The sequence below is a fragment of the Ictidomys tridecemlineatus genome, chromosome X, assembly GCF_052094955.1.
Source record: "Ictidomys tridecemlineatus isolate mIctTri1 chromosome X, mIctTri1.hap1, whole genome shotgun sequence".
In the NCBI taxonomy this organism is placed as follows: domain Eukaryota; kingdom Metazoa; phylum Chordata; class Mammalia; order Rodentia; family Sciuridae; genus Ictidomys; species Ictidomys tridecemlineatus.
This window is the reverse complement of record NC_135493.1, coordinates 105116465-105139274: the sequence shown is the minus strand read 5'-3', so window position 1 is coordinate 105139274 and position 22810 is coordinate 105116465. Positions and strand designations below refer to the sequence as shown.

At 33.6% G+C, this 22810-nt stretch overlaps 1 long non-coding RNA gene across 1 annotated transcript in view; it reads right to left on the bottom strand.

The window, feature by feature from the left end:
* Positions 1–20262, bottom strand: part of LOC144371646 (uncharacterized) — a 217573-nt gene extending 197311 nt beyond the window's left edge. The window contains exons 1-2 of the long non-coding RNA XR_013431598.1: positions 20116–20262; positions 18365–18405 (exon numbers count right to left, since the gene is read on the bottom strand). This is a non-coding gene — a long non-coding RNA (uncharacterized LOC144371646). The remainder of the gene's footprint in view (positions 1–18364; positions 18406–20115) is intronic.
* Between the last annotated feature and the right edge of the window lie 2548 nt (positions 20263–22810).

Below are 22810 nucleotides of genomic sequence, written 5' to 3'. Positions count from 1 at the left end.
ATACTGTTGTCCAAACCTGCCATATTCGAATCTTGTCCATTTACTCAATAAATTCCTTCATATCTATCCCCCTTCACTCCCAATTGAGGATCCAATCCAATAAATGTGTTGCATTTAACTATCATGTCTCTTTGGCCTTCATTATTTTAGAACAATTAGTTACTCACCCTTTGTATTTTTGACCTTAACAGTTTGGAAGATTACAATTATTTTGTAGAGTGATGGTCTGCTATTTCTTTATGGTTATATATCCTGTTTGTACAGTTTTGGCAGGAGTAGAAAAGAAGAGTTTCTAATCCATTCTTAATTATGTACTGTAAAGTGTTACTTATATCCATACACCAAAGATATAAAATTTATTAAGATTTAATTTTCCTCTAGATATCAATTACCAAATTGATTCATTAATGTTACTGGAAATTGTCTAATTTGGTAAGAATTATCTAAATCTGCTAAGAACCCAGTTTCTGGAGTCAAACTGTTTGGACTCTGAAACTTTATAAATGTATTATCTTCATGTGAAATTTCTGTACCTTGGGTTCCATATCCATAAAATGGTATGTTAATTACACCTACTTTATTTGCTTGTTGTGAGGATTTATTGTGATAACATATAAAAATCACTGAGAATAGTGTCTGATACATTGAGAGGCTCAATAATGCTAGTTATCATTATCACTCACACACCCACAAACACACACTCACACACACACACACACACACACACACACGACCTTTTTACCTGTATTTATACCAAACATATCTCACATGCCCTCTCTCTCTATAAATATATTTATATATATAAATATATATACGTCAACATATGAATTGATTTCTAAAAATCACTTATTTCTATTTTTCATAGATAAGTAGTATTTGAAAGGCCCAAAGTTGGTAGTTGAAATACAGAGAAATAGGGGCTAGAAATATAGCTCAATGGCACAACACTTCCTAGCATGTGTAAAGTCCTGGGTTTGATCCCAAGCACCATACACACACACACACACACACACACACACACACACACACACATATATATATAATATATAAAAATTTATTTATAAAATTTATATATTATATATTAATTTATATTATATTATATATAAAATTTATTTTATATATTATATATAAATGTTTATATGTATAAGCATTTTCAAATCTAAAGTGATACATTTATCTCTTGATTATTTGTACTTTATTCTTACCTCTTTCTACTTAGAAAAACAAATTAGTATTCTTTTTCTAAAAATGTATTTTTACAAAATACTATTCATCACTGATCTCAAAATGTATATTATCGACTCACCATTGCTAATGACTTCTAACTCTATGCTGGAATATAGTTTATCATACGACCTTTGTAACAGTCCTCTAGTTAATTTTAGCATTTTTAACAACACATTCTAACCAAAATAAATGAAACAACCATTACCATCCTCTGCTCTTTCTCTCTCTTGGTTTATTGACCAGCCAGATGAAAGGGATCCTATGAAGAGCTCTGAGAAGTCCCCAGGATACAGTGAAGCTTCAAGATGGAAAAAGCCCAGATGCCCTGATCACAGCATAGCCTCAATTACAGCTGTGGAATCCTCACTAGACTATATACAGGAGAATAATATAGTATCACATTGATTCTTACGTGCTTCACTGACCCATTCCCTCCAACATTATTTTAAAACATTTTTTAATTGTAAAATGTCTTAAAAGTTAACATGATAAGGAAGCACACTGTGCAATAGTTTAATTGGAATAATTTATTTTTCTTTTTTAATGCTACTCAAAATGATGCATCTTACAATAGATGGTGACTTCGATTTTATGAAATCCAGTAAATCTTCATGTGGTAAGACAAGATTGTCCGGGGGAGGTTGTTTTGTTTTGACACAGCAGGGAGCATTAATTACTCTATTAAAAGTGGAATGTGGTTCCAAAAGAAAAAGAACAGTGTCAGCAGGCATCCAAGACTTAAACAGTTTTGTTTGTTTTAGAAGCTGCAAGAAGTTAAGTCTGAGTGGAGTGTAAATTATGGAATGGCAAATGACAGTAACTACTACTTAGCAGAATGTGAGTGGAACTAGCAAATGCTTTGATACTTAATAATGTATTTTCTTTAATTGTGAACTGCATAATCAGAAATATTTATTTGAATGATGTTTGTGGATTTGTCAGTTATGGTTTTAGTAACAGAAGCATATTGTAAGAAATATTTTGAGAAGGATAAGCCAAATAATTGCATCAACAGGTTTCTATTTTACTTGATCACTCATTAAGACTATTCATATATGTGGTATAAAATTATTTTACTGAAAATAAGGTTATGGCATGTAGCATTTTTGGTTTATATGATTATTTCCATATAATGCATTTTAATGTTACAAAGTCCCTTTGTTAACTCTATATTTTTATTCTTAGATTTATGCCTGGAAGAAATGCAAAACTTACAGATTTTTTGATGACTTCTTTAATACAATGTCAAGCCTTCAATATAATTCAATATACACACTTGAGTTATCATAGCAGCAATTCAAACTTTATCCCTCTGAGCATTAAGAAAAACTTGATTCACTAAAGGGAAAAATTTTATATTTCAAACAAACTGAAAGACCCCCGTCCAATGAAAGACCCCCGTATCCCTGTCCAAGGAGAATCACACGAAACACTGGCTGCAAAAGCAAGAGGTTGGTTTATTGGGACACAGGCGCCTGCGGGTGCCCAGCAGAACCTCAGCCGGAGCTTTGGTGAACTGGCACACCGGACTTGGGGATACAGAGATTTTTATAGGGTTTGGGACAGGTTTCGCGGGAAGCAACAGGTTTCTTATTGGTTTGTTTAAATCTAGCACATAGGCCACCTAGGGGGTACAGGTCTGCATTCCAAAAACCACAGGTCTGCATTCTATTCTTTCTGTTCCTGCTTATCTGTTCCGGTTTATTCATTTATGCCTCAGGATGCAGGTGCTCTGTTCTTCAACCGGTTGTCCGGAGAGCATGCCTGGTGCCTGAACCTGTTTATGGCCTGCCTGGTATCTTGGTTTCATATCTTGGCCTTAGGTAACTAGGCTAACTGGGCTAGGGTCTTTCAAAACAAACAAGGCAACTGATCCTAACAAGGTGTTCAGAATAACATAGCATTGACATAGTTTGATATGCTTTCAGTACTCTCCATTTTTTTTTTAAATTTTTACTTTTTGAGTACTAGGGATTTGACCCAGGTATGCTTTAGCACTGAGTTAGATCTCCAGCTCTTTTTATTTATTTTTTATTTTGAGACAGGTTCTCACTAAGTTGCTTAGAGCTTCACTACGTTGCTAAAGCTGGTCTCCAACTTGCAATCCTACTGCTTCAGCGTCCTGAGTTGTAGAGATTTCAGGCATACACCACAGTGCCTGGCTCCAAGTTTTTTTTTTTAATATTTTTTTAGGTGTAGTTGGACACAATACCTTTTTTTTATTTATTTTTATGTGGTGCTGAGGATCAAACCCAGTGTTTCCCAGGTGTTAGGTGAGCACTCTACCACTGAGCTACAACCCCAGCCCCTGACTCCAAGTTTTTTAAAAATAGAATTAACATGAATTTACTTAGCCAAAAGCAATAGACTGAAGAGTCATATTTCTTTTATCATACTTAAGTTTTCCCCTTGATTCTTTCTACCAATAAAAACATAGTAAAGAGACATTTGTAGGAGCCATGAAATAAGGACTTAAGGTGTTCCTAGGTAGATTTTGGAATGGTCCTAACAATGTTCCCCCACACTTTTGAATACTTATTTCTTTTTGTTCTATAACTATAGTTTTCACCTAAAAGTGAAATTATAATTTGTATACTCTAATATATACATCTTGGTCATTAATTTAGTCCACTTTAAAAGTGTTATAAAGGAATACCACAGACTAATTTATGAACAATAGAAACTTATGTGGCTCATGGTTCTAGAGAAGGGATTCTGGGGTTATGGGGATTAAGTTTCCAACAAATGAACCTTGTGGACACATTGAAATCATAGCAGTTATATTAGTGAATAAAATAGAATTTATTTGGGCTCTAATAACTATGCCAAACTTTAGGACAATCTAGTCTGGATTGTTCCAACCTGTGTGTACAGACACAGAATAAGGCAGGTTGTCACGCCAATGGATTCTGAGGAGGTAAGATGTCAAACTTTCCACTTTTCCAAATCTAACCAAACACATCCATTTTTATCATTTTATAATATGTAATGTAAATGATATTTCATTAAATATTATTGTATAAAAGCGTCTAAAGTCCATTTATATCCTGAATGTCAGTAAAGCATAATAATTAAACAAGAGGACTCTGGAGTCATTCTACGTTGAAAATCCTCAATCAGCACTTTTTAACTGCAGAAACTTAAGTAAACTATACTCTTTGATTCTCAGTTCCCTGAAAAATGGGGTTAGTATTTATTTCTCATTATGTTGATCTAAAGATTAAATTAAATGATAGATGTAAAACTATGCTACATCAAGTTCACATATTGGCTGCCTGACTATGAACTATTATTACCAGACTGCAAACCAAGTTTCTGCCAGAATGTAAGTCAACTATATCACTAAACACATTACTTGATTCAACTAACTTTTTTTTTTTTCCACTAAGACATTTTCCTTAGTGAAAAAAGCAGAATTTCATTCTGGCACAAAGTCCTTATCTAATTGAATCTGGTCCTTTGGGAAGGACCATTTTTTTTTCTTTTGGTACTGGGGATTGAACCCAGGGGCACTTTACCCCGGAGCTATAACCCCAGCCCTTATTATTTTTATTTTGAAACAAGGTCTCACTAAGTTGCTGAGGGCCTCACTAAATTGCTGAGGCATGCCTCAAGCTTGTGATCCTCCTGCCTCAGCCTCCCAAACCAGTGGGATTACAGATATGAGCCACTGTGCCCTGATGGAAGCACCACATTTTAAAATACAAGGAAAACTGGTTTTCTAAGTGCTTAAGAAAGTTTTGCTATGAGGAATATAACTGTATTTGCTCCTTTCTCACTTTCCAGAGTCAGCTCCTTCTAACATCAAGTTCAATTTAATCAATTATTTATCTCATAACTTTTCTGGTCATTTGCCATTGTGACTCTAAAATAATGCTATGGCTCTATAATTATCCTTTCCAGAGCAATATTCTCAATTGTGTCATCTATATTCACCTATTTCAAGCTCCTACACCACTACTTGTATGATGCTTTTTAATGTTTATTTCCTTGTGCTATGGTCCACCTGATAGTTTTAGATACACTGAAATCAACACGGTGATCACTGGGGACATTCCCCTCAGAAATCACAGGTTCCTTGGCCTTGTTTGGCAATGGATTGTTTAAGCTGAATCTCCTGAAATGTCATCAGTGACTTTCTGAGCCTTCAACTTCTAAATCTGTTAGATAAAGCACTTGTACATATCACACAAATAATAAAATAATGTTGGTATCCTCAAGGTAAACCTCCATTTTTATACAACGAACCAGTTTATTTTTACCTTTTATTTTGTGGTGCTGGAAATTGAACCCAGAGCCTTATGCATGCAAAGCAAGCACTGTACCAACTGAGCTAAATCCCCAGATCCAAGTGACCTTGTTCCTGCCCCCACCCCGTCCCACCTTTTTTTTTTTTTTTTTTTTTGTGGTGCCAGGGATTGAACTAAGGGCCTTGTGCATGTGAGGAAAGCACTCTACCAACTTAGCTATCTCTCCAGCCCTCCATTTTATTTTTATCTAGTTCTACATTAAGGACTTTGAGAATAATAACGGAATGGTATTATCTTAAATAGGCATAAGCCATTGTCACCCCACAAAGAGTTTTTGTCAGGACCAGTCCAAGACTGGGTAGACTTAATTCTTTGAATCTCAGCTTTCATTTGGTGAATTTTAGATGAGATGTTCTTCTCTAGCTATTGATTCATTCCTATGAAAAAGGCTGCTGTATAGAAATTATATAATTTCTTGTGTAAAATTAATGCAATATACCAATTTACCTTTAAAATACCTTGAAGACACACTCAACAAAAGATAGGAAAAAATATCACTGACAAAGATGAAAACAGAAAACTTAGTGCTATAACCTGGGCAAATTTTCTAGAAATCTCATGTAACAAAGCTGCAATTTCATGACCTGGAGGCTGTCACTGTTCCCTTCTACCATTGAACTGTGACAATAACACTTTTGGAAGCTTCCTAAAATAGCCTTTTTCAACATGCTTTGTTTGCTTGCAATCATTGGTCATGGCCCAAAATGTAAACCACTCCTATTACGTATCTGCTTCAATGATGCTCATGATGCTTTTAATCCTCTATATCTCCTTTTCACTTTGTCTGTGCATCCAAGGTTTTATCTCTAAGTGCTTGCATTTGGAAAAATGCTCCTAAATTCTACTTGCTTCACTAAATATGTCATCCACTCCCCTGTCTTATATCTGAATGAGCTACTTAAAAAAACAGTTATTGTCTGATACCTTCTCATAGTGTACTGTTTGTGCTCCTCTTTCTCATCTATCTCAGAGAAAATAGTGTATTCCACCACTATTTTCAGGATAGACTTCCTCAAAGACCAAGTAACATCTCTTTCCTCTTGAAAAAAATATGCCATCTCCCTTGATACCATTTACTATCATCTCAGTGACTATATCCTATTTATTAAAGACCTGCCTCATCTTGTCCTTTCCATCCCAGATCCTGCTATTATGGGTGATTTCAATGTCTACCTATCCAAAAATTGAGGTTCTCAAGTGCTTAATTTCCTGCTTTCCAGTGACCTTCAAGTTTTCATTATTCCAACTACTCACTCCAATAAAGGAAAGTTTCCTGAGCTTCATCCTTTCTCAGAAAGCTCTGGTACTAAATTTTACATTTAAATCTTTCATTACCTACACTGCATATCCTTTTCATCTAACATAGTCATATAAATCCCATTATTTCTAGGTTCAGACTTCATTGTACCATACATGACCCATTTGCTTCCTCAATACCTCTCAGCAACACTGAATCCACTCCATCATTTTCTGTTATTTTCAGTTGCATGCTTAACATTTTAATCACTCATTACCAATCTCCATAATGATTTTTTTGCTATCTTCTTATCATCACACCTTCCTAATAGGTCCAAGATTAGTTTAATATTCTGCCTTTTTGTATCTGCAATCTGCTGATACAGTTTTTGTAATTGTGTACACTAGCCTATTTTCCAGTTCAGTGAATATAGGACAATAAAATATAAGTTAATAGAATGGTGAACATAGCCAAGAAAAATTTAGACATTCTTCTGGAAAATATTGACTATGGGAAGACATCTCATCATTGAAGATTTAGTGATAAAAAATGTCTACATAAAGTTTTTTTTCCACTTTCATCTTGATTTTATGATCCCAGTTTAGTCATATTTACTTTTGTTTCATATAGCAAATGCTTAATTAGGTTTACTCATTTGTTTACTGTGTTATTGCTCACCATTCTTTTAAATGGGAAAACATCTTTCAGTCATTATTGCTGTCCATGATCACTTATTTTATATGTACATTCTTTTTATATATTCATATATATTGCCAGTTCTGGAAAATTCTCAGCTATTACCAATTCACATATTTCCCCTCCCTCATTTTCTTCTTTCATGTTTCTAACTCTCATTCAAATTAAGTTAGAACTTCTCTTCATGGGCGCCCACAAGGTATGTCCATATCCTAAACCCAAGAACCTCTGAATATGGCTTTGTTTGGAAATATGGTTCTTGAATATCTAATTAAGGATCTCTAGCTGGGATCATCATTAATTATTCAGGTGAGTCCTAGATTCAATGACAAGTGTCTTTATAAGAGACACACAGAGGAGAGACACACAGGGAGAAAATGAGAAGGTCATGTGAACATGAAGGCAGAGATTGCAGTTATGTGGCCACTGGCCAAGGAATGACTGGAGTCACGGGAAGCTAGAAGAGGCGAGGATGGATTCTCCCCTGGAAACTTTGGAGGGAGCATGGCCCTACCAACACTCTGATTTTGGACTTCTAGCATCCAGAAGTAGGTGAGAATAAAATTTGTTGTTTCAAGCTATATGTTTGTGGTAATTTGTTACAGAAGTCTCAGGAAATTACTACTACAACCCTTATACCTTTACATATTTTCCATGTTTCCCATCTCTTTATGCCTACACACTAAATTCAGACCTGTTTTTGATTGCACTGACACTTTCTTCAACAATTTCTGATCTTTGGTTTGACTATTATTTCACTTCTTAATGTTAAATTTATTTCATATTATTGGTTTTATATTTTTATTAAATTATTTTAAATTGGCAAATAAAATAGTAGATATTTCAGGTAATTCACATGATGATTTGATATATGAATGCACTGTGGAATAGTTAAACCAAGCTAATTATGCATTACATTACATACTTATTTTTTTTGTGGTGAGAACACTTAAATCTACTCTGAGCTACTTTAAAGTATACAATATATGGCTATTAAAATATTCATCATGTTATACTATGGATATGTTAAACTTTTTCTTCCTGCAAAGCTGAAATTGTGTATCTTTTAACTAACTTCCCCCTAAAAGCAACTCCCCCCACATACACACTCAAGCAAGCCCTTGGTTGCCAACATTTTACTGTTTCTGTTATTTATTTATTTATTTATTCATTCATTCATTCATTCCATATCTAAGTGAGAATATGCAGTATTTGTCTTTCTGTGCCTAACTTATTTTACTTAACATAATGTCCTCCAAATTCATACATGTTGTCACAAATGATAGAATTTCCTTGCTTTTGAGGTTGAATAATATTCTTTTGTGTAAATACACACACAGACACAGACACACACACACACACACACACACACATACACACCATTCATCCATTGATGAACAAGTGAACTGATTCTCTATCTTGGCTCTTGTGGATAATGCTTGAATGAACATATTCATTAGTTGTTATATTTTCTCAAATTTTTCAGTGTCTGGTATTACTTTCTCTTATTATGCCTGCTGAATTTTGCTCATGATATATTTTTTTACTATGTGTTTTTATCATTTTGTATACTGTGTTTTACAATTTTGTTTACTGAGCTTATCTAGGCTTTCCTGTGGAAATATCATGTGACCTTTGTAAAGGATGATTCCCTTAAGGAACAATTCTCTGTAGGTCATCATAGAAAGAAAAATTCCAGGTTGTTTAATTTTCTACACTGACAATGATGTTGAAAATGCATTTTTTAACCATTGATTGATTGATTGGTTAACACACTTATTTTCATACTAAGATCTCTCATTGAAGATTACTTATTGTCATTGTATCAAAAATCTCTATGATTATAGACTGTTGGTATATAAAATTTTATGTTCTTTATTCTTCCAAATATAGAAAAAAACTTAGATATGATTTGTCCAGTATTTGTAGTGCTGTCAATGTTTACAACTTTTATTCACCAACTTTTGCGTTTGCCCTTTTTTTTGATATGGCAAAGCTAATAAATGTTCCTCATTTCTTGGAGATTACTTAATATATTTAACATTAAATCCTGTGAGTTTTTCAGTCCATTCTGTTTTGAATACTGGTGTTTAAGAGGTAACTCCTCATTTAATCAGTTCAGTTGTGCTTCTAGATAAAAATGAGTAAATAGTATAGCAAGAAATTAGGGAGCCGATATATTTTATGTAAAATGTAATGATACTTGCTTCAGATATAGCCACTTATGAAAATTCTAGATTTACCTGTCTACCCAAATGAAGTACACATTTTAATTATGAAATGAAATCAATATAATTAGGTTACTTATAAATTATATAAAATAAAAAGATTAGCATTTTAATCTCAATATGATAATTGTTGCTTACAGCATAAAAAAGGTAAAACCCATGCAGGCATTAAGAGATTTCTAAAAATATCTTGAATAAGTTACAAATTATAGAAAAGTCCAAGCATACCAAATTTCTAAATTAACTCTTAGAATTAACTCATAAATCAAAATTATTGGAATATGATTTCATATTTTACCATATGGTAGCTTTGTAAAATCAAAAACTTAAAAATGCCACTTTGACCTCAATTTCTTCATAGTTAATTTGTTGAACATGATAAAAATCCTATCATGATTTTATGACAACTAAGTGTTGTATGATATGCAAGACTCTATAGGGTGCTTAGTTCAATATAGAAGAGCAAATGTGAGTAGAAAAAACAGTGCAGATGAATTAAATAAAATCATCAGATGAAACTTTTAAGGCTTCTTTATAATATGAAATATGACCCTTCTCATAATAATATATATTGTTAAACTCATTGATTTTATGGACACTGGTGTGCTGCCCAGATCCCCATGAGGAATAAAGAGCTGATTATTACAGCTGTTGGATACTGATTGACATCCCTCAAACTGTCAAGCCCTCTTGATTGCCTCAGCTGAAGAGAAGCCTCAGCCAAGGTCATTCCTTCATTTCAGATGGTCTACATTGAATCACTGATCTGTATAGATTCAAAAGATTCATTTTTCTTACCTCCACCTCATGAGTGATCTTTAAGATTCAGCATGTTAACAGTCAAGAATACAAGTAACAATAAATGGTAGTGAGGAGGTAGGGAAAAGGCACACTCATACATTGCTAGTAGGACTACAAATTGGTGCAACCACTCTGGAAAGCAGTATGGAGATTCCTCAGAAAACTTGGAATGGAACCACTATTTGACCCAGCTATCCCACTCCTCAGTAAATACCCAAAGGACTTAAAAACAGCATACCACATTGACACAGTCACATCAATGTTTATAGCAGCTCAATTTATAATAGCTAAGCTATGGATCCAACCTAGGTTATCCTTTAACAGATGAATGGATAAATAAAATGTGGTATATACACATAATGGAATATTACTTAGCCATAAAAATGACTTATGATATTTGCGAGAAAATAGAGGACTAGAGACCATTATGGTAAGCAAAATAAGCCAAACCTCCAGAACCAAAGTTCTCTCTGCTATGTGGATGTTAATATACAATGTTCTCTCTGCTATGTGGATGTTAATATACAACAAGGGAGGAGGGGAAGAATAGAAGTTCAATAAATTAGACAAAGGGGAATGAAGGGAAGGGAGGGGGGACAGGAATAGGTAAGACAATGGAATGAATTTGCCTTAACTTTCCTGTATACATACATAAATACACTACAGTGAATCTCCACATCATAGTTTTCTGGGGAACCCAATATTGTACAGTGATGCATATAATTTACAGCTATTATCTCAAATAATTGAAAGGAGTGTAAGAGGAAGGTATTATGATTATCCCCAGAGGAAAACTGGAATGTAGAAAGCTCAAGTAACTTGTCCAGTGTCATGAAAGTACTACCTAGGATGCAAATCTACATTTCACACCAAAACATTAACAATGCAGGTACCATAAATATTCTATTTCTCTCTTATTCATTAAGAGCCATCAAATATCCCTTAGGAAACACTGTATATCTAAAACAATAACTATGCCACAGAAAATTTCTGAGACCAATTCCTGGGTCTGGCAAGAACCAAATAAAATACCAAATCAAAACCAAAGCAAAAACAATAAATAATGTTTCTGAAAAATGGAATTATTATTTAAATGCATTACTCAGTTTATAGTCATGATTAATATTTGCATTCTACTCCATTAGGCCTTTTCCAGTTAGCATAAATGTGGATATTCAACATTTTAAAGTTGAATTTGTTTTAATAACCTTTTACTCCAATTATGGTTTCAAATACAATAAAATTGTTGAATGTCAGAATATTATAATTTTCATTTACAGTAGTGCTATTTGTTACCAGGGGCATTAGCAATCTGAAAAATTTATACTTATAAATTGTCACTTTAATTTGTAAAAAACATAGTTCAGTTTATTTCTAAAGGTTTGAATTATTTTCAAAGTGATATATAGACTGCAAATTTTCTTAAAGATTTTAGATGTTTTATACATTCATTTTCCTCTAAACATTTCAATAGTCTTCATTATTTATCATGGTCTTAATATTTTAAAAACTAAACTAGAGTAGTAATTTTTAGCTGTTTAACAATGTAGATGGCTAAGACTTCATGTAAACTTTACATAGCAGAAGGTAATCAAATTTAAAATGTTAGTCAATATTGGAAAAATATGCTTATTCTGCGAGAAATACATGGTGGCTGAACCTAAAAGGGAAAGGGGGTCCTAGGAATATACCATAGTGAGTTTATTTATTTATTTATTTATTTTTAATATTTGAGGTCAGTACTCACCCTCAAAACTTTCCTCAGTGACCTCATGGTGGGAGTCTGCAATTGGGAAATGAAATTATTGGTCCAGAAAATTTTACTGTTTTTAGTAATTATATTAAAAGATGAGTAGGTTAATGGGTACTTACCCTTTTGTTCTTTAAAGAATTCTGTTCTGAGAGAGTTTATAATCTCATTGGGAATAAAATCTATGTTTTGTATTTAATATTCTTCACTACAGTTAACTCCCTGATGTTATTCTCCCTACAGAATATTTCCAATATGCTGAGTACTTAGTGTGTCTTACAAAAACCAATCTCTCAATACAATAATCCTGTATTATAATTTTCTTATTTTGATAAAAAAACTGAGGCTCAAAGAGCTTAAATGATTTATATCACCTATATTGTAAGAGACATTCAATCACACTTGCTAACTTGAATTTATTGCACTTATTTTGGTTTACCAAGAAAAACATATGCATTTATACAATGCATATATTATCACTTGTACTTACACAAAAATACAAATACATTCTGTAATATATGAACAAACATTACCTAATTTTCCATCCACTCCTCATATGTCCTCTAAGCCACATTAGAACAATTTTCCTTTCCCGAATTTTCCATAAATTCTTGTACTTCCATGTTTATGCAAATTCTGTTTGCTCAGTGTGTAATGTCCTTTTCCACACTTTTTCTATGTATATCTTCTCATTTAAACTATACTTAAGCATCACTTCTTTTTAGGAAAGCTTTCCTGGCATCTTTTCATTTCTCCTCAGAAGACTATGATGAGTTTTATTTATTTTTTTATAAGTAATCTCAAGGATGATGAGCAGTACACAGTATATGGTTAATACATCCCAGATGCTCCCCCTCCATAGAAATCTGCATAGAGTTATATTAAAAATTAATTATTATTCTACAAACCTGCCAAAATGGCAAAAAAAATGAGAAAAAATGACTTAAAATACCATATGTTAGCATGGATGTGGAAATTAAAAGGAGGACTCCTATTGACTGTTAGTGGGGTTTTGGAGTTATGTAATTCACCTTAGAAAGCTAATAGGCAAGGTCTGGAGGTATAGCTCAATGGTAGAGCACTTGCCTAGCATGTATGAGGCACTGGATTTGATTCTCAGCACTGCATATAGATAAAATAAAATAAAGATCTATTGACAACTAAAAATATATATTTTTTAAAAAGAAATCTAATAGGCAGTATTTGTTAAATCCAAACATGTTTTTAATCTGAGCCAGAAATTCTACTCACATATATAAACTGAACAGAAATGGGTTTATTTGTTCATTAAATGATATATATAAAGTGTTCATAGCAAATCACTCATATTAGCTAAAAACTAGAAACCATCAAAATGCCCCCAAATAGTAAGAACAATAAACATATCCCAATATTTTCATTAAGTGAAATACCACAAGCAAAGAGAATTAATGATCTTTGACTATGCTTAACAATTTTGGATCAATATCACAGTATAAAGATTGAGGAAAAGAAATTTGACACCAACTACAGAGTATATGTTTTGGTGTATATAAAACCAAACTAATTTCTACTATTAGAAGTCAGGAAAGTAATTATTGACAGAGCAGGGGAAGAGAGCACAAGGAGGATTTTTGAATTGCTAGTGATGCTCTGTTTCCTGATCTGGTTTCTGACAACATAAGAGTGTACAAGTAGTGGAATTCGTTTAGCTATATTCTCCCATTCTCTCTTCCATTGATGTATTATACTTAACATTGTAGAAACCTCCATTCTTTTTGTTCAACCTCTCTGGCTTCTTACTTTTATTATTAGCACATTATGAACAGTGTGAGATTTTCATAAGTGAGCTTGAAATAGTTTTATAGATGCTTGCAGAAAGCACAAGACTCCTTGGTCAGAATCAAAAGACTTTATTATTACTGGCAGTAGCAGTAGCCAAAGTATCATCATTTGTGTTCCATGAGTCTGGGTTCCAACAGGTGTTGTAAAGAGGGCCAGATGAAACCCTCATTCACAGTGGGTGCAGTAACAGGAAAGGAATCCTGAGCTTAGGAGATCCAAAACTTTTATTCAGGGCAGTGAACAAGCTTGCCCTTTATTCCAGAAAAAAACACTAGCTCTGTCTTTCAAGGATGTTCACTATACAAACATCTTTAAAAAGGGGATTGAGAAAAAAAAAAGATACTTGGAGGCTATGCTTTCAAGTCATGCAGAAATACAATACACAAATGGAGAACTGTCTCCCTGTCTTCTTTTTCTTTTGCTTGTTTTTGAAATGTCAATTTTCCTCAGACTCCCACAGCTTACACTTTATTTAAATCTATAAGTTATTTTCTCTGACAGGATTACCATTCTTTTAGTCCAAAAATTTCATATCAGCATTCAGCCTCCACCCATTTTTGGCATTTGTATTACCTTCACTCAAAATTTTAACTGCTTTTTAAAGTTTCTGAGAAGTCCTTCGTGCATTATAAGAAATCAGCCCTGTAAAATTCTTGTTGATTGTCTGACTCAGGTGGGGTGCTCCGCTCCTTCTTCTGCACTCCCTCAATACCAAATACCAAACATACATGCATACACATAAACTAAAGGAGAAATAATGAGTAGACTTAGAAAGGCAGATAAAAGTGTTTTGTTTTGTTTTGTTTTAATTTCAGCCTTTTCTTATAAACAAATTGGCTATATCAGAACCTGGAATGTTGGCTCATTCCAGTTCACTTGCTGAACCAACAGAAATAAATTTGAAGATTATCAGATAATTGTTTTTTTTCCTATTGGCACCATCAGACAGTGTTGATTGTTATGACCTAGTTACTAGGAGTGAATAGGGAAAGGTAGCTTGTATAGCACTGTGCACAAACCCCAGAAATCCTTTTACAGGGTAAAAGAGATATTTTCCATCTTTCTTAATTTAATAATAAAAAATATATAAGAAAAATAATTTCATGTTGTCCTAAAGCTTCAAGACTGGAAATCTCTATATATTCTTGCCTAAGAAGTCAAAGTTATTGGGAGTAGGAAGAGGGACAGGTTGATTCCCACCCACCTCTGCCTTGGCCCACTATTATTTTAGCTTAGATTTTACCTGTAAAGGACATAGTTCGTAGGCATGGAAAGAGTAAGTTTAGATGAACTCTATTCAAGCTATTCACTAATAATCAGGAGGCTAGACAATGAAAGTTAGAGATGCCCCATTCTCCATCTAAGTTTCATTGGTTCCTGTGCAGGAATAATGGAAGTGATGGAGTTGAGATGAGATATCAAAATTTGGTTCACAGCATTTTCTCCTAAAATGAAGGAGACAGGGCCAGAGGAGCAGGCAAATCCAGAACCTATACAAGAGTGTGAATGTTTGCAAAGTGTTGGTTACTCTGAGCAATACTGAGATAAAATAAGTACAGAGATTTTGTTAATACAAAGAAAAAAGACTACCACAAAAAGAAATTTTCTTGTAGGAAGTACTGCTTTGAATGGAGTCTTTGGAAAAGTAACTAAATCCTTAAACCATGCAGCTTTTAGTGTGGATGAAATTCAGATATTAAAGTTCTCACAAATTATATAATCATGAATTTCAATAGTATGATGAAGGAAATGTACAGAAAGGATAGTGTTAATTCAATTATTTCAGACAGGAAGTCTGGGAAGGGCTATCTGAAGAAGTGATGTGTAACTTGAGAGCCAGAAGAAGAGAAATTGGGCAGATGAAGTTTTAAATACTGACATGGGGAAAAGTTTTCCAGAAATAGGGTGTTCAGAAGATATGAAGAAAGATAGTAAACTGGCATGAAACCACAGTGGGAAACTGAGAAGATTTAGGACTATATTTATGACTAGATTTTACTACAAGTGCTATTGCAAATAACTGCAGAGTTTAAGTAAAAAATAAGGTTGGGAGGGCTCAAAAGATAGTCAGTGTAGGCAATGAGTGATTGAATCAAGACGTTGGCAGCTGATTCAAAAGGAAATAAAATGCTAATACTTCCAAAGCACTTCCCCTTCCTCACCTGTTACTAAGGTCACCTGCCTCCAGGGAATTGTTCCTTCCAGCAAAGAGTTGTTAATGAGTAGCCTGCTGGGTGGCTCCCTTCCTGCCTGTTACCTTTGGGGTGGCTGGCTTCTTTTCCACCCTTGGATCACTCCACCATTTAGGTCACATGGGTTGGATGGGAAGAGGGGGCATGAACAAGAAAATCTAAAATCTATAAAAGGGGAAGGACATCCAACTCCCTCAAGCACCAGCTTTGGATCCCCTCCTCTGGGGAGGAGTTTGTGTATGTGTGTGTCTCTCTCTCTGTTCTATTCATTAAATACAACTTTTTGCTCTTGCCTCAGCATTTCTTGGGTGCTCAATCTTCAATATGAGAAAAACAAGACCCCAATCCTGATTTATTCTCAACCCCATTGTCATCTTTTGTCTCAAGGTAATGTGATTTGAATTTTATTTTATTTTATTTATTTTTTTTTTTTTTGAATTTTTAATATTTATTTTTTAGTTCTTGGCGGACACAACATCTTTGTTGGTATGTGGTGCTGAGGATCAAACCCGGGTCGCACACATGCCAGGCAAGCATGCTACCGCTTGAGCCACATCCCCAGCCCCTGTGATTTGAATTTTAAAATATCACTTTGACTCAGGTAGAGAATGGATTGACTAGGGTTGTATCAAGATCAAAAGTAGTGGGCTGGGACTGTAGCTCAGCGGTAGCCTAGTTGCCTAGCATATGTGAGGCACTGGGTTTGATTCGCAGCATTGCATATAAATAAATAAAATAAAGGTCTATCAACAACTTGAAAAAGAAAAAAAATATTTTAAAAAAAGATCAAAAGTAGTGGTATTTTTTAGAACTTATAAGATTTTCTAATAGTAGAAACAGTGTATAATAAGAAAAATCACTATTATAATACTCAGAATTGTCAAGCTATAAGACAGTAAAGAAAGGAGACCTGAATAAGAGAAAACTGTATTTTGAAAAGAAAAAAAGAAAGTTATGGACCAATTTTAAATAAATCATGCAATTACCAGAGGTATGTACAAAAATCTTATGTAAATTCTGCTTTTCTGTTGAATGTATTCCATTCAACATACTGAAACGTTTTCATAGCTTATCAAAGAACTAAATTCTAGAATCTTCCTTCATAAAACTGGCAAGATTCACCTGAATGAAGATGAAAGAGTAAGCTGATATTTTAATTTATACTTCTGATTGATTTGATTAACTTTGTAACATGTGTTTTCAGAGGATAAAGAAAATTTTGAAAGTTTTAAAAGTAGTAAAAAGGCATTTCTAAAAAAAAATAAAAATGAATATGCTTTACTCCATTTTCCATCTCATATATTTTATTGAAGTTTCAATAGTGGTATTTTCCTTAATGAAATACAAAATAGTAACTACCAATGAGCTAAAAAGAAAATATTAAGAATAAAGATCTGGGTTTGAATAAACAATCCAAGACAAGGCTTTGCTTGTGTAAATCATCACAGGAAAATTCAAGAAAATCAGAGCAAAAGAGACAAGTAATAGAGCCCCCACTGATCATTTGTCTTGTATAAAGAGAGTCTTTATGAAAGGATGTAGATTAAAAACAATAGATGAAATTAAAAACAACAAGCTTTAAGGAGGCCATTTGATATACATCAAAAGAAAATATAATTTTGGCTGTTTTACTTGGTCCTGGAAAGCACATAATGACTTTAGCAGAGGTATGTCTATCAGTTTACTCCCTCATCAATATTCTTCAGGCTTAGTAAGAAGAGAAAGGAACTTGAAAAGTTACAGAAATAATGAAAACTGGTGTCCAGCATATCCTACTTTGTCAGTTACCTATTTCTATGACACTGTGAAACAAACACAAAATCTGAGTTGTATACAACACTTGCACTGAATTTTTATGCATTAGAGAGTAAACTGGGTATTACCTAATCTGGGATAGGATTACCTGGAGCAGATCTTCTCCATGCATCTCTCCTCCTTGAATATCTCTAGCTCAGAGATAGTGTCATGACATGGAAGCAGCATAAGATTGCAAGTAGTAAAACACAAGGACACTTCAGACCAATATACTCCACCACTTGGGTTGGGGGAGGCAAGAGTAAGTAAAAATTTCTCAGCAAAAATACAATCTAACACATTACCTTTTCTTCTCTGCTTCCCTTTGTTGGCCATTTATTCAGCTCTGGGAGAAAGAAAAATCAACTAGTAAGAATCTGAATCAAAATCTAAGAGAATTGATATACTATTTGGGGGAGAAATATTTTTATTTTGAAAAATAAAAGTGAATAAGTAAAAGAAAGACCAGTAGAGGAAAGGGAACTGGGGAAAGATGAGAAGTGAAGGGAAAGTAGAAGTACTAAAGACTAAAGTATATTAAATTATATTCCATGCATGCATGATTATGTCAAAATGAACTCCAATATTATGTACAACTATAATTCACTAATAAACTTTTTAAAAAAAAAAAAACAGTATAAAATGTAATCATTGGTGGTGTTAGTTCTGATATTTCATGGGAACTGTCTTTCTGGAAAAGGCTGTTATAGATGATTACATGTTGGACAGAGCCTGGCCAGCCCTGAAGACCAGGGCAGATTTCTTTCCCTTCTCTATTTAACTTCTGGATTGTATTATTTAAATGAGCTTTTTCTTTGTTTCTTCTTCAGAAATAAGCAGTCTCTTCTGCAACCACAGGAGCAAATCAAATGCTATGCTTACCATAATTGGCAAGCCACCAACTGATTAGGCTTTACTGGTCTAGTGAATTGTTGGTATTTTCATAAGAGAAAATCATAACATCATAATTATAAAATAATCCAAAACTCAGCCTACTGAAACTGCAACATTATCATTTTCATTTGTGTTCTTTATTAGCTATGAGGTTTCAAATTTCCAAAGACCTTTAGGCTTTCAGCACATACACTATATCCACAAACAGCTGCAAATTGCCATGAATTCTGTTGTACATTCAATGGGGTAACAGATAATGTCATATTTTATTTTTCATTTGGACAATTTACTTTTTATGTTACACCTACAGAACTTCCCAAAGCACCACCAAAATACACAAGTATTCCCAGTACTAAATTATTTTCTAAAGAACCTTTCAGGATTATAAATTCCCTTTATTTATCCCTGCCCTCACCATGCAAACATATTTCCGTAAAATCTCTACAGCATCACCTGACCAAAAGACACAAACAAAAACCCTCTTAATGACTGTCATATCTCAGATCTCATCTTATTTTTAAAATAATTATATAATGCAATCTGTATTTTATACAGGAGTGCTATCAGAGAAGTAAAGAATGAATAACCTATCTGGAATTTATGTACCTAGGAGCTTGTAGCAGTAGACTCAAATAAACTCTTTTTAGAAGTGAGGAGACAGTGGTAGTAATTATTGCTTAGGCAATAGAATAGCCATTACAATAATAATCATAGATGAATTTTATCAAGTGCTACTCTATGTCAGAAATAATGCTAAATTCTTCAATTAAATAGCTGGGTTGCTTTTCACTCACAAAAATTCTGTGATTAATGTTTTATTATTATCTCCTCTGGTAGATGAAGAAATAGGCACAGAGTTCTCAAGCTATTTCCTCAAGATCACACTGTTAGCTCTGAACCCAGAGTTTGAATTCTTAACAATTCTGTATCAAAACAATTTGTCTTCATGTGATGATAGATCAGAAATTAGGTGAAGGACCACAGCCACATCTGACCTCCACCCCATACAGGTTGGCCGCACTGCCACTGGTTGGAAATAATTTATCTACTAATGCTTAGTAGCAGGAGTTAGAGCAGGAACTCATAAGATATAAAAGGTCAGTCCAAAATACCTACATATTACATCAGTTCATACGAAATCCCTAGGAAAAAAAAATCCTACCTGAGTTTTCTCATCATCCTGTGTACTAGGCAGAGATAGATCCTAATGTATGGGAATCCCACAGCGAGTGACTACATCAAGTTGGAGCAGAAAAAAAAAAAATGTTCTGGCACCTGGCACTTGGATTTTGCCTGTTTCTCCTTCAGAACTCTTAGGGCAATGTAAAACCTTGACATTCTAGACACAGCCATAGCAACCAGGAATTGTCTAGGAAACCAAACATGGTTGCAGGCCTGGTTAATTAATCTTCCTGCTCCATAAGCAATGAAAAAAGCAAATCACATAAAATATACAAAAAAACAATGAAAGCTGAATACTGGAGTCAGGGCAGTGAAGAGAGAAAACTAAGGGAAGAGTGTTATAAGATTAAATTCCAGCCCTGTGATGGACTAACAGAAATCTTTGCTCTAATACTTACCCTTTCAGAGCCTCAACTTCCAGATCTTTCAAGTGGGGGCAGAGAGAAGTGGAGAGTAATCAAATATCATTTGGTTTTCTTTCCTGCATTAAAATTCTATACTCCATGTTTTTGTAAGTTGAAAAATTTCTCACACTGACATAAAATAGACACAGAAATGGACAACTACACTATATCTGTAACTCCATGTTTTATCACATTTGTCAAGTCATGCAACATTTTAATTAAGTCACTTCAACAGAGTTTTATGCCAGGACTTTTGACTGTTGCCATGTATGCACCTGAAATTTCTATAGTGACAGCGGCACTTAGAATTTCCTCAAGTAAATTCTGTTTCTTCAAGGAGTTCAAATTCAGACTTAAACATGAAACTATGTAATGATACAAAGAAGTCTTATTTATTTATTTATTTTTGCTATTTGTTTTATTGAAGTATAGAGAGTCAATTCAATTTCCAAGCTACAATTTTTTTCTTCCCCTCTTCTCTTGGATTTCCCTGTCTTAGAAGATGAGCAAACACTATAATCAGTTTTCTGAGGTTTGAAATTACCAGTTCTACAACTCGGTTTCAAATGGCATGTTCCTTCCAAATTCTTGCTTCAGTTACTTGTCACAAAAAGTTACTGGTGGTGGGAGGTGAGTGGGGGATTGAAATGTCTTGCTCTTTTGTGCAGAAGTGAATTAAGCAATTTAACAAAAATACATACAGATAAAGATTTCCTGCCTGCTAGTGCCATTTTAAATACACAGAGCAATATACCCCATGTCTTGGGTGTTTCTTGAGGAAAAATAAAATCTCACATTATTAGGTATTATTGTCATTAAAATAAAAAAGTGGTTCCCTTTTTTCCCTTCAATTTTCTATGAATGCTTCCTTCCCTAATATATGTGACTTTTCAAAATTAGTTTAGCTTAATTGATAAATTTGTTGACTGTGAAAAGTACATAATACTCTTTCCTAGTGCTGTACAACACTGGAGATAAAGCTCAGAAAAATGATTCCATAGAAACTGTTAACTAGATGTAGTTATCATGAAACTTCAGTCTGGATCCTGTGTATCATATATAATAAATATGAGCACAATATCATTTAAAGTAATAAGACATGAGAGTGAAGTTGTACCATGTTATAAATACTTCACAGTTCTTCAAGAACCATACAGAGACATCTTTACATATATTTTTTAAAGGTAATGAACACTTTTGTTACTTTGTATAATTGTAAGAGAAAAATAAGATTAATACTAAGACAAAATGCATGCTTTCTGGAAGGCAAACTACATGAAAATGAATTGCAAAGCACACAGTGAAATTATTTGTATCATACACTATTTGTACTGTGAACAAAGTATTATTTTCCCATTTATAATCACAAAACCCAGGTTATCTAATGAACTTGTTTTATTTAAGTAAAACCCATAATCATAGACAAAATGTCAAAGATAGAAGGTACATCTAACTCAAATTCCTGATCTTAATAATGAGGAAACTGAGCCTTATTCTGATTAAATGAATAGTGAGCCTTATTCTGATTAAATAAATTATTCCAGAGTCCACTGATACTTTTATAGTTATATTGAATTATATTCAGGTCATGAACATGCTTCCTCAAATGAAGGTATATTGCAAGTTTTCTTTCTAATGTTGTTAGTAGTAATCCCAATGATCATTTCTATAGTGATTTCAATTTTCAAATCACTTTGAATTATGGCTTAAATATGGTTGGTGATGGGTGATTGCCACTGCATTCTGTGTTTACACATCAAATAATTTAAGTCCATATCAATACCTGTTATCTATATCTATAGTACCTAATTTATAAACAAGTAAATATATATATATATATATATATATATATATATATATATATATATGTTTTAGTTATCATATTAAAGTTTAAATGCTAAATTATGTGGCATGTACTGGTATTTTTTTGTTTTGTTTTGCTCTTTGTTTTTTTTTTTTTTTTGGTTTGTTTTTGGTACCAGGGATTGAACTCAAGGGGTGCTTAACCAACCATTCAACCACATTCCCCAGCCCCCTTTTTAAAAATATTTATTTTTTAGTTATAGGTGGACTCAATGTCTTTATTTTACTTTATGTGGTGCTGAGGATCAAACCCAGTGCTTACACATGCTAGGCATGCACTCTACATCTGAGCCACAACACCAGCCCATCCCCAGCCCTTTTTATTTTTCCTTTTGAGACAGGGTCTCACTAAATTGCTCAGGGTCTTGCTAAATGCTGAGGCTGGCCTGAACTTGCCATTCTTTCCTC